This window comes from Engraulis encrasicolus, chromosome 15 (assembly GCF_034702125.1).
Source record: "Engraulis encrasicolus isolate BLACKSEA-1 chromosome 15, IST_EnEncr_1.0, whole genome shotgun sequence".
NCBI lineage: Eukaryota > Metazoa > Chordata > Actinopteri > Clupeiformes > Engraulidae > Engraulis > Engraulis encrasicolus.
In genome coordinates, this window is record NC_085871.1 from 38923659 (window position 1) to 38933658 (window position 10000).

Here is a 10000-nt window from a genome sequence, read left to right on the forward strand (position 1 = left end):
CTTGGTTCTTTTGTGGAACAATTACATAAGCCTATATACAGTTAGTACTAGTCTTTCCTTTTAAAATCATGTACTTCCTCTACAATATGTTATAATACAGCACCTTTTTCTCTGGCTACAAGAACTGAAAGGTTCAGATTTGGACACTACATGGAGGTACCAATAATGTACCTTCTGTAATGTTCCATGTGCACCTTAATTTCTCCATGTGTACGGGACTGCAAACCATACTGTAGCCTATATCCTTGAACTGTTCAACCACAGCCCAGTTAGCATTCAGAAAGCTGCAGGTTGGTTGCTGAGCTGAGCAAGGCAAGGGGTCAGGCTGACACTCTACCCTCCTCAGGACATGCTTCGTATTCCAGTGGATGGATCGTAACAGGCCCCTGTATACATGATGTAGCTACACCTTTAGCCTCACAAGTATATGAGTGCTGTGGTTGACCCCTGAGTTCAGGACCGGTGCTGTGCTGTAGGCTAAAGTCAAACTAGGATAAACTAGCCTACAATTCCTCCTGCTCGGACGTTTGCTGTAAACAAAACGTGCGTGCTGCAATAGCATGGCTACAAAGACATTGTGTGCGTTCCAATATGCGACCTTCCGTCCTCCACTTGTGCTTGTGGCCTCGTACCAGGAAGTAATATGTCATGATGACATCACTGACAACAGCATTATATTTCAATATTATCGCAAAAGCTCAAGTGTAAAGTAGTTTTCTCATTTGCAAACTGGATGGTGAATGAAGAATAGTCCCCCAAAAATTGTTTTGGCCAGGCTGACAGCGGGGAAACTTAATTGTTTTCTCCACGGAGGCAGTGCATCAGCAAAACGTGAGACCACAAGCACAAGTGGAGGACGCTTGATCACATATTGGAATGCACCCATTCTTTGATATGAACAGTGTGTTTCCTGACTGTCACATGAACACAAGAAATTAACAAACCATCCGAGTTGTATTTCAAGATGTGCTCCTGTAGCATCAACATGGGTGACACCAGCTCCCCAGTATGGAAACAGTGGGTAGGGCAATCATGTGTAAATGTTTAGGACGTCAGACTTGTAGCCCAAAGGTTGCCGGTTCGACTCCCGACCCGCCAGGTTGGTGGGGGGTGTAATTAACCAGTGCTGTCCCCCGTCCTCCTCCATGACTCAGGTAGTGCCGCACTGCTCCCTTACGGGCGCCATTGGGGGCTGCCCCCTTGCACGGTGAGGCATAAAGTGTGTATGGGACTGCAAGCCATATTGTAGCCTACTGTATATCCTTGAACTGTTCAACCACAGTCCACTTAGCATTCAGAAAGCTGCAGGTTGGTTGCTGAGCTGAGCAAGGCAAGGGGTCAGGCTGACATTCTACCCTCCTCAGGACGTGCTTAGTATTCCAGTGGATGGATCGTAACAGGCCCCTGTATACATGATGTAGCTACACCTTTAGCCTCACAAGTATATGAGCGCGGTGGTTGACCCTGAGTTCAGGACAGGTGCTGTGCTGTAGGCTAAAGTCAAACTAGGATAAACTAGCCTACAATTCCTCCTGCTCGGCCGTTTGCTATAAACAAAACATGCCAGGTGCAATACCATGGCAACAAAGACATTCTTTGATATGAACAGTGTGTTTCCTGAATATCATATGAACACAAGAAATGGTAACACTTCACTTGACGCCGGTGTCATATGCATGTCATTACATTATCATAATAGGCATGACACACTCATAGATAAGTCATAAACATTATGGCCTTTATGGCAGTTGTAGAGAGTTACTTGTGTACAATCCCTGGTGCTGAACAAAAAGATTACGTAGTTTCTGAAAAAAGGTTCGCACACTCCTTTGGATTTTTTTCTTCTTTAAGTTATTTTTTCTTTTTATTCATTCATTCAATGGCAATGACGTTTCGACCTCTCGGTCTTCTGGTGAATCTGAGGAAGACGGAGAGGTCGAAACGTCATTGCCATTGAATGAATGAATAAAAAGAAAAAATAACTTAAAGAAGAAAAAAATCCAAAGGAGTGTGCAAACCTTTTTTCAGAAAATACTTAATGGCAGTTGGCCTTAAAGGGACACTGTGCAGGAAATGGGCAAAAAAGGTACTGCAGCTATGCTGCTCATTGAAACTGCGTCGCCTATTGCCAAATTTATCATTTTCATGATAGTTTACTAAGTAATAAACTAATATTTTATAGTATGGCCCAAGTACAGTCATTTTTGCTGCTAAAAATGGCTATTTCTGGAAATTCAAAATGGCGGACCATGGAGAAGATCCCCCCCTTCATGTATGAAAAGTGCAATTTTTCCAGTCATAATGAATAGAATTTCATGGTGGTGGTAAATATTCATGAAAAAGGTAACATTAGTAAATGGGTAGCATGAATTCTGGAAATAAAGAACTAAAAATCTCACACAGTGTCCCTTTAAGTGACAGTCGGTTATGGCAAAGACAACCCAAGGTTAACTGTGTTAACCAGTGTGCAGTGTACACTTGTGTGCTGTGGAGTGTTGTGTCACAATAACAATGGGAGTTGGATTTTCCCAGTGGCGCTTTCTTTAATGCCAGTGTGCCACAAGAAGAGGAGAGGAGAGTGTTGCTGATGCACTGCCCATAGATGCCTTGAGCAAACCAGTGGTAGAGTTAGGGGGCAAGGATCTGCCAATAACTATTGTGCTGGTTTTTGTGAAGTAAAAACAAACTTTATTTCGTTGTACAAATGGCAACGTTTCGACCCACCAGTGGGATCTTCCACAGGCCTGAAGAAGATCCCATTGGATGTGTACCCCCCCAACCTCCTAACACTTAAGTAAAAACAACACATTTGCTGGCTCCTGGGCAGAGACAGACACACAGACAAACATTGATTTTACGCATTTCTCTATTCACCATTGCAACTCAATGTGCAATACATCTCCCAGCACAAATGAAACAGCATGCTACCACTTGATGTAACTTCATTAAAGGTTCCTTTAATCACCTATACTCTATTGCTGGCAAAGGTTTAGGCGAGTAAGCCTGACAAAGCACTTTGGTGAATTACTACAACACTAGTCAGCTTTCAGCTGGATGGGGTTAGCTCGAAAGGCTAACAACACTAATGACATAGAAAACCCGTAGAACAACAAAGCCCATGTCACCAACATCAGCCAGGCTGGTGGCACTGAAACCCAGCGAGCATAACATCAAGACTCTCCACTCCTGGCCACAAAGCTACAGTCATGAAATGCTAATGGGAAGCCACCTGATTTTTTGTTTTGATAGTTGCGCAAGCAGCTATGTCAACTTTCAAACAACTTGCAAATCAAGTCATGGATCAGCTTTGGTGAATTACAGTACTACCACACTAATGACCATGGAAAACATTTGGCAAATAAACTTCACGTACAAGTGTCACCAACATCAACATCAGCCCAGCTGGCAGCAATGACAGCCTGCTAGCATGCTACAAATGCTCCCCAATATTGTGCTAGTGCAATGCCAGTGAAATTCCATTTTGATTTGTTTTTTTACATGACGGCTGTGTAACTTGCAAATCAAAATTAATGAGCTTTGCTGAATTTCTACCACACAAATGACCTGGAAAACCTGCTGAGATTAAAACCCACTAACACAGATGTCACCACCAACATCATCCAAACGGGTGGTAATCATAGCCTGCTGGCATGCTATAAAGTCTTCCAAAGCCTAACCCCACAGTGTTATGCCACCTGAGGTGATTCTTTTTGAAAATTGCACAGCTACTCTATGTTGATTTTCAAACAACTTGCAAATCAAATCATGAGTCTGCTGTTGTGAATTACCACCACACTAATGGCCAGGGAAAACCTGTAGAGAATAAAAGCCCTGTACAGGTGTCAACAACATCAACATCAGCCAAGCCAGTGGCAATGAAAGCATGATAATAAAGGCTCTAGCAGCTGACACGTCTGTCTCTCTGACCCCTGCAATGTGTGAGTAAAAAGAAAAAGAAAAAGAAAAAGAAAGAAGAAAAAACTGAGTGTGATCCATTCCCTTTATTACTTGATGACTTCAGAGAGGCACCAACAAGACGGAAGAGCGCGGTGTGTGGAAGATAACAATGAAAGCATGATAAAGGCTCCCCATTCCTGGCTGCAGTGTTACAGTGAAACTCGCCTGCAGGGCCTGGGTGGGCCTGGGCCTTGTGTCAATATTTTTTTCCCTTCATCACAGTACACAGTTAGGAGCATATTGCACATGATGAAATATAAAAACAATATGATGAAACATGGTGAAAATAACAGTATTCTGTTTTTTTGAAGGAAGCAGATTGACTGTCACTATTTTCATGTTAAATCTACACATAAAAGAGCCATGAGTCGTCTTTTTACAGTGCCAAAGTGAATCTATAGCCTGGGGGCTGGATATAATAGCGGCCAGGTGTGTTCATTTTCCATCACTACAGGAGCATTAGCCATCCAGATGACAATCAACAAAGATTAGATTACACGTAAATTGCCGTCTATAATAAAAAGCACTATAATATAATATGATATGACATTAAGCAGCAGCACGCTGACGCATTAGGTTGCTTAGAGGCATTTGATTGTGAATAGAATGTGTGGATATATGCTTGCACCTTGATGTGCACACTAAAAGGTTAGCAATCCAAATGAATTTGACAATGGTACCCAAGATATCTGCTGATGAAAAATGAAATAGTGTCTGATATACACATACACACACAGCTCAGCAATCATTATAGCCTATTGTTACAACGCACTACTTTTAATGTCAGAGTGATCTACTGCTTCTGATAATGCTATAATTAGCGTCTGACTCATTGCTAGCACTTATTAAGTCAATTAGAAACAGACTTGTCAAATGCCACATTTCACTGTCGCCTTCAATCACTCCTGATCATAATCAGTGCAGTGAAGAATGTTTAATTTCTCATATTAAAATATTTCATTAAATTATCACAATTATAGGCCTACTCAAACCAGCCTTCTTGTCCAGTGCTTTTAGTTTGTTTTGTTGGCAGGGAAGTAGTAGTAGCGGTAGTAGTTCTCTGAAACTCACTACCAACACCACTGATGACTGTTGGAGGACAGCATTGTTTACTTCTGTGGAATCTGTTGTTGCTAATGAGTTGCACAATCTGTGATTTAAAAAATATTTATTTGCCCTTTTTATGACAGAGTAGCTGAAGAGGTAGACAGGAAATGGTTGGGAGAGACAGATGGGGTAGGCTTGGGAAATTACCTTGGACCAGAATCAGGGCTGAAATGGGGGAGAAATAGGGCCAGTTAGCCGCCAGCTGGTTTCATAGGACTCAATGTTAACTGCTAGCTTGGGGGTAACATTTGCACTGCCATACCCAGAGAACGGTTGAAAGTACAGGAGAACGGTAAAACCCTATCATTTAACTCAAGGGCAGGTGTAAAATAAGCTTATTTCCAAAAATGAGACAATATCACTTTAAGGCTTAAAGGGCCCCTTCATAATTAGCGGTGCAGAATTGAGTCATCGGTGGGCCCTGCACCCTCGTGGGCCCCTATTTTCAGAAATGTTTTAAAAAAAAATCTAAAACATTTCTGAAAATAGGGGCCCACGAGGGTGTGGGGCCCACCGGGAAATGCCCACTATGCCAGATGGCCAGTCCAGCCCTGGCCAGAATGAAACCTGCGTCCCCAGCATAACAGTACGGTGCCTTAAAGCGATGGTTCAGAGTAGAATCACCCTAATGCCATTTGAACCGTGACACCCATCCACCTTTACACCCGAAGTGTTTTCTGCCGCAGGCTTACATCAACAGAGTTACCGTGTTATTCAATGTTTATTCCGGTTAGCTTGACTCAAGCGCATATGGATACTGGGCACCGTCTCCAAACTTTCCCCACAAAAATAACATGTCATGACACCAAACTTCTACAGTATAACAAATGTGGTTTGTACTCACAAAAAGATGAATTTGAAACTTTGTACATAGTCCAGGAGTTTATTAGTAACAACACACGAGACGATTAGCTTTTCTGCTGCTAAACATCCGTCGACGTCACTTCCTCCAGCTGCCCTACGTCTATCCATCTCAGCCAGTTCCTCGTCCGTATATTCGGGTTCGAATAAATATGGATTTCCTTCAAAATCGCGAGAGTCATCCTCACGTTCCATGCTGGCAGTGTATTCTTCCATTCTTGTGTATTTTAATGGCAGCAAAAAATGGTCCAGTCCTTAGCTATCTGGCTATGTGTCGGCAATCGCTTCCGGCAATATTATGCCATGCTGTGGACAGTCCCAGCTGGAGGAAGTGACGTCGACGGATGTTTAGCAGCAGAAAAGCTAATCGTCTCGTGTGTTGTTACTAATAAACTCCTGGACTATGTACAAAGTTTCAAATTCATCTTTTTGTGAGTACAAACCACATTTGTTATACTGTAGAAGTTTGGTGTCATGACATGTTATTTTTGTGGGGAAAGTTTGGAGACGGTGCCCAGGATCCATATGCGCTTGAGTCAAGCTATCCGGAATAAACATCGAATAACACGGTAACTCTGTTGATGTAAGCCTGCGGCAGAAAACACTTCGGGTGTAAAGGTGGATGGGTGTCACGGTTCAAATGGCATTAGGGTGATTCTACTCCGAACCATCGCTTTAAGCATTTGGAGATTCAGTTCAATTCCTGCTGATGAGAAAGTGGACAGAAGTCCCACAATGCATCAGTTCAGACGTGAGCCAATCCCTTAGTGCCCCATTCGTCTCCTATATGGACAACCAGTAGGTACAGTAGGTAATGTGAAAAGAGGTGGAACATTCAGATTTACGTACACTTCGGGCAAAGGGGAGACATCATTTTTTGCAATACAGTTTCAGTCCATGCACTTCCTGTCTGGTTGAATTTACTACATTACCCAGAGGTCTGTGGGGGCTGACCACGGAGAGGGAAGTGCAGAGAAGTAGAGGACTCTGGGGAGTCTGAGGCGATGAAGTCTGAAAGATCTTGTTAGATTTTGAGAGTTTTATACACCCAGAGAGAATAGGACTGGGACGGAGAGTTAATAACTTTTTTTTGTAGTGTTTTACTTTTCTCAGAACTTTCTTTAAAGGATATTGACTGACTTTACAACCACCTCAAAAGGCAAGATGTGTGCCTGGCAAACAATTTCAATCAATGAGGAGTTCACAGAGAATTCATATCAAACTGTGCGTCATTTCAAGTAGTATTATGGTGAAAAAGATGATGCATTGTATCAAATTCACTTCTAGTATAATAAGGCTGTGTCTGTAAGACAGTTTTTGTTTTTTTTAATTTTAAGATGGTTGTGAATTACAAATCAAAAGGCAAGACTTGGTCCAGCTGTGGCTTAGTCGGCTGGGCACTGGACTGCTAAACCCGGGTTCGATTCCCGACCTGGGTCATTTCCCGATCCTGCCCCATCTCTCTCTCCCATTCATTTCCTGTCCCACTCTTCACTGTCCTGTCTAAATAAAGTTGAAAACCCCCCAAATATATATATATATATATATATATATATATATATATATATATATATATATATTTTTTTTTTTTTTTTTAAAGGCAAGACTTATATAGTAGTGGGATGGATCAGAATTAAAAACTAAAGGATGGAGAATGCACACAGATCTCGATGGACCAAACAAAATGAAAACTGAAAAGTAATGATGAAGGTCAGAAACACTTATCATGATCACCACTCCCAAAATTGACATTGCACTGTGATGAAGGTCTTAGTGCCTGAGGCATTGTGCCTTTTAGCTTTTAGGAGCATTCATCAATCTTGTGGACATTCACTCTATTCTACGCTCTTCAATTCTACTCTATCATCTTCTGTTTTATCATGATCACTGTTCCCAAAATTGACATTGCACTATATGATGAAGGTCTTAGTGCCTGAGACTTTGTGCCTTTGAGATTTTAGGAGCATTGATCAATCTTGTAGACATTTATCATCACTCTATTCTACGCTCTTCAATTCTACTCTATCATTCTGTTTTATGATGATCTATTCTATGATGCTATTCTATCCCATTCGATTCTATTCTATTCTATTCGATTCTATTTGATTCTATTCTGTTCTACCGTGGTTCTGTTGCAATGTTAAGATTGTTGTAAATGTTGGGCAAGAGGAGCTCAGTTCCCCTTTTGGTCTACAGTACTGTACCCTCTATCTCATACTAAGCCCTTTCTATTTCTAAACCATCCAAGCCTTTAAAAATGTGGTATGATACGAGAGCGTAAATCCTGCACTGGATTACTCTGAAGCAGGCCCTGTGTTCCGTATTGGGAGCCAGTGGTTTCTGTTCTCAGTCTGTGTGTCTGCCTATCACCGAGTTATGTACCTCTGTACGAAATTCTATGCAAATTTTCAGTGATATGTAGGCCTTATAGTGTTCTATGCTCGTTGGAATTGCTGTGTTCTATGCAAGTGCTCTGTTCTGTGCCGGTGTCCTGTTCATTTGAGCCATACCCATCGTACAGTGCTACCGGGCCATTGAGATGCACTACAGTTCTGAAATTAAGGGTTGTGGTTAGGAAAAGAATTTGGCTTTAGACCTTTGTTTCTCAATGGGGGCTCCCAGAGGGCATTAAGGACCCCTTGAAGGGGCGTTGAGATGAAGCTGTGAGAGGGGACATGGGAGGCATTAAAAATGGGTTTGGCAGGCTTATGATGAGGCCAAAGAGGGCGTTGGTTCAAAAAAGGTTGAGAACTAGACGGTGTCAAAGCTTATTGGTAAATGAAACAGCCCATCAATCGAACACCGGCCTCCACCGTTCTGTACTGTGTGTACTGTCTCTTGTGTTCTCTGTGACTTTGTGTTCTTTGTCCATAGAGAACTCCTCCCCACTAGTATGCGGTACACAGCCTAAATTCCCTGGGAGTGTGGAAGGGGCGTGGCCAAGAGCCTAGCCGAGACTACTAACTTCTCATCTCAATCTGACAGATGATGAATGAGCGCCATCCCACTCTTTCTCTTCCTCTCTCTAACGCGCACTGGGGTGCTGACAGGGGGGGGGGGGGCAAAGGGGACAGTTGTCCCGGACCCAGGGAGATAAGGGGGCCCAGAATTGGGTCTTCATTACATTGTCTCTATTGGGCTGGGGGGGGGGGGTGCTGACAGGGGGGGGGGGGGGCGGGGGGGGCAAAGGGGACAGTTGTCTTGGACCCATGGAGAGAGAGGGCCCCAGAATTGGGTCCTCATTACATTGTCCCTATTGGGCTGGGGGGGGGGCTTTCAGATGGCTTTGTCTTGGGCCCAGCCAAAGCTGTCAGCAGCCCTGCTAACGCACACGTGCGTGCAAATGCATGCATGCACATGCACACGCACACGCACGCACGCACTTACGCACGCACGCACGCACGCACGCACGCACGCACACAGGAGGACATGTAGAGGACATGGTGATGTTTGCGAATCTATTTGCTTCTTGTCCTTTCATCAGAGGAAAGGGGCATGTATTTGCTTTGAACACACACACACACACACACACACACACACACACACACACACACACACACACACACACACACACACACACACACACACACACACACACACACACACACACACACACACACACACACACACACACACACACACACACACACACACTCACACACACACACAGGGCCGGGCCAGACATGTCATCCGTCCTCCTTCCATTTGCACTGTCTATTTCTCTCTCCCACCCTATTACTCTCTATCTCTCTGTTTCAATCTTGCCTCTCCTTTCTTCTTCCCTCTGTCGGTCTCTCCATCTTTGTCTCTTCATCTCTGTCCCCAATATTCCTACCTCTCTGTCTCTCTGTCTCTCTGTCTCTCTCTCTCTCTCTCTCTCTCTCGCTCCATCACTGTTCCCAATATTCCTCCCTCTCTCTTTCTCTCTCTCTCTCTCTCTCTCTCTCTCTCTCTCTCTCTCTCTCCATCTCTGTCTGTTCATCTCTCCCCAATCCTCCCCCCTCTTTCTCTCTCTCTCTCTCTCTCTCTCCCTCGCTCCATCTCTCTCATTACAACCCTCTCTTTCTCTATTTCT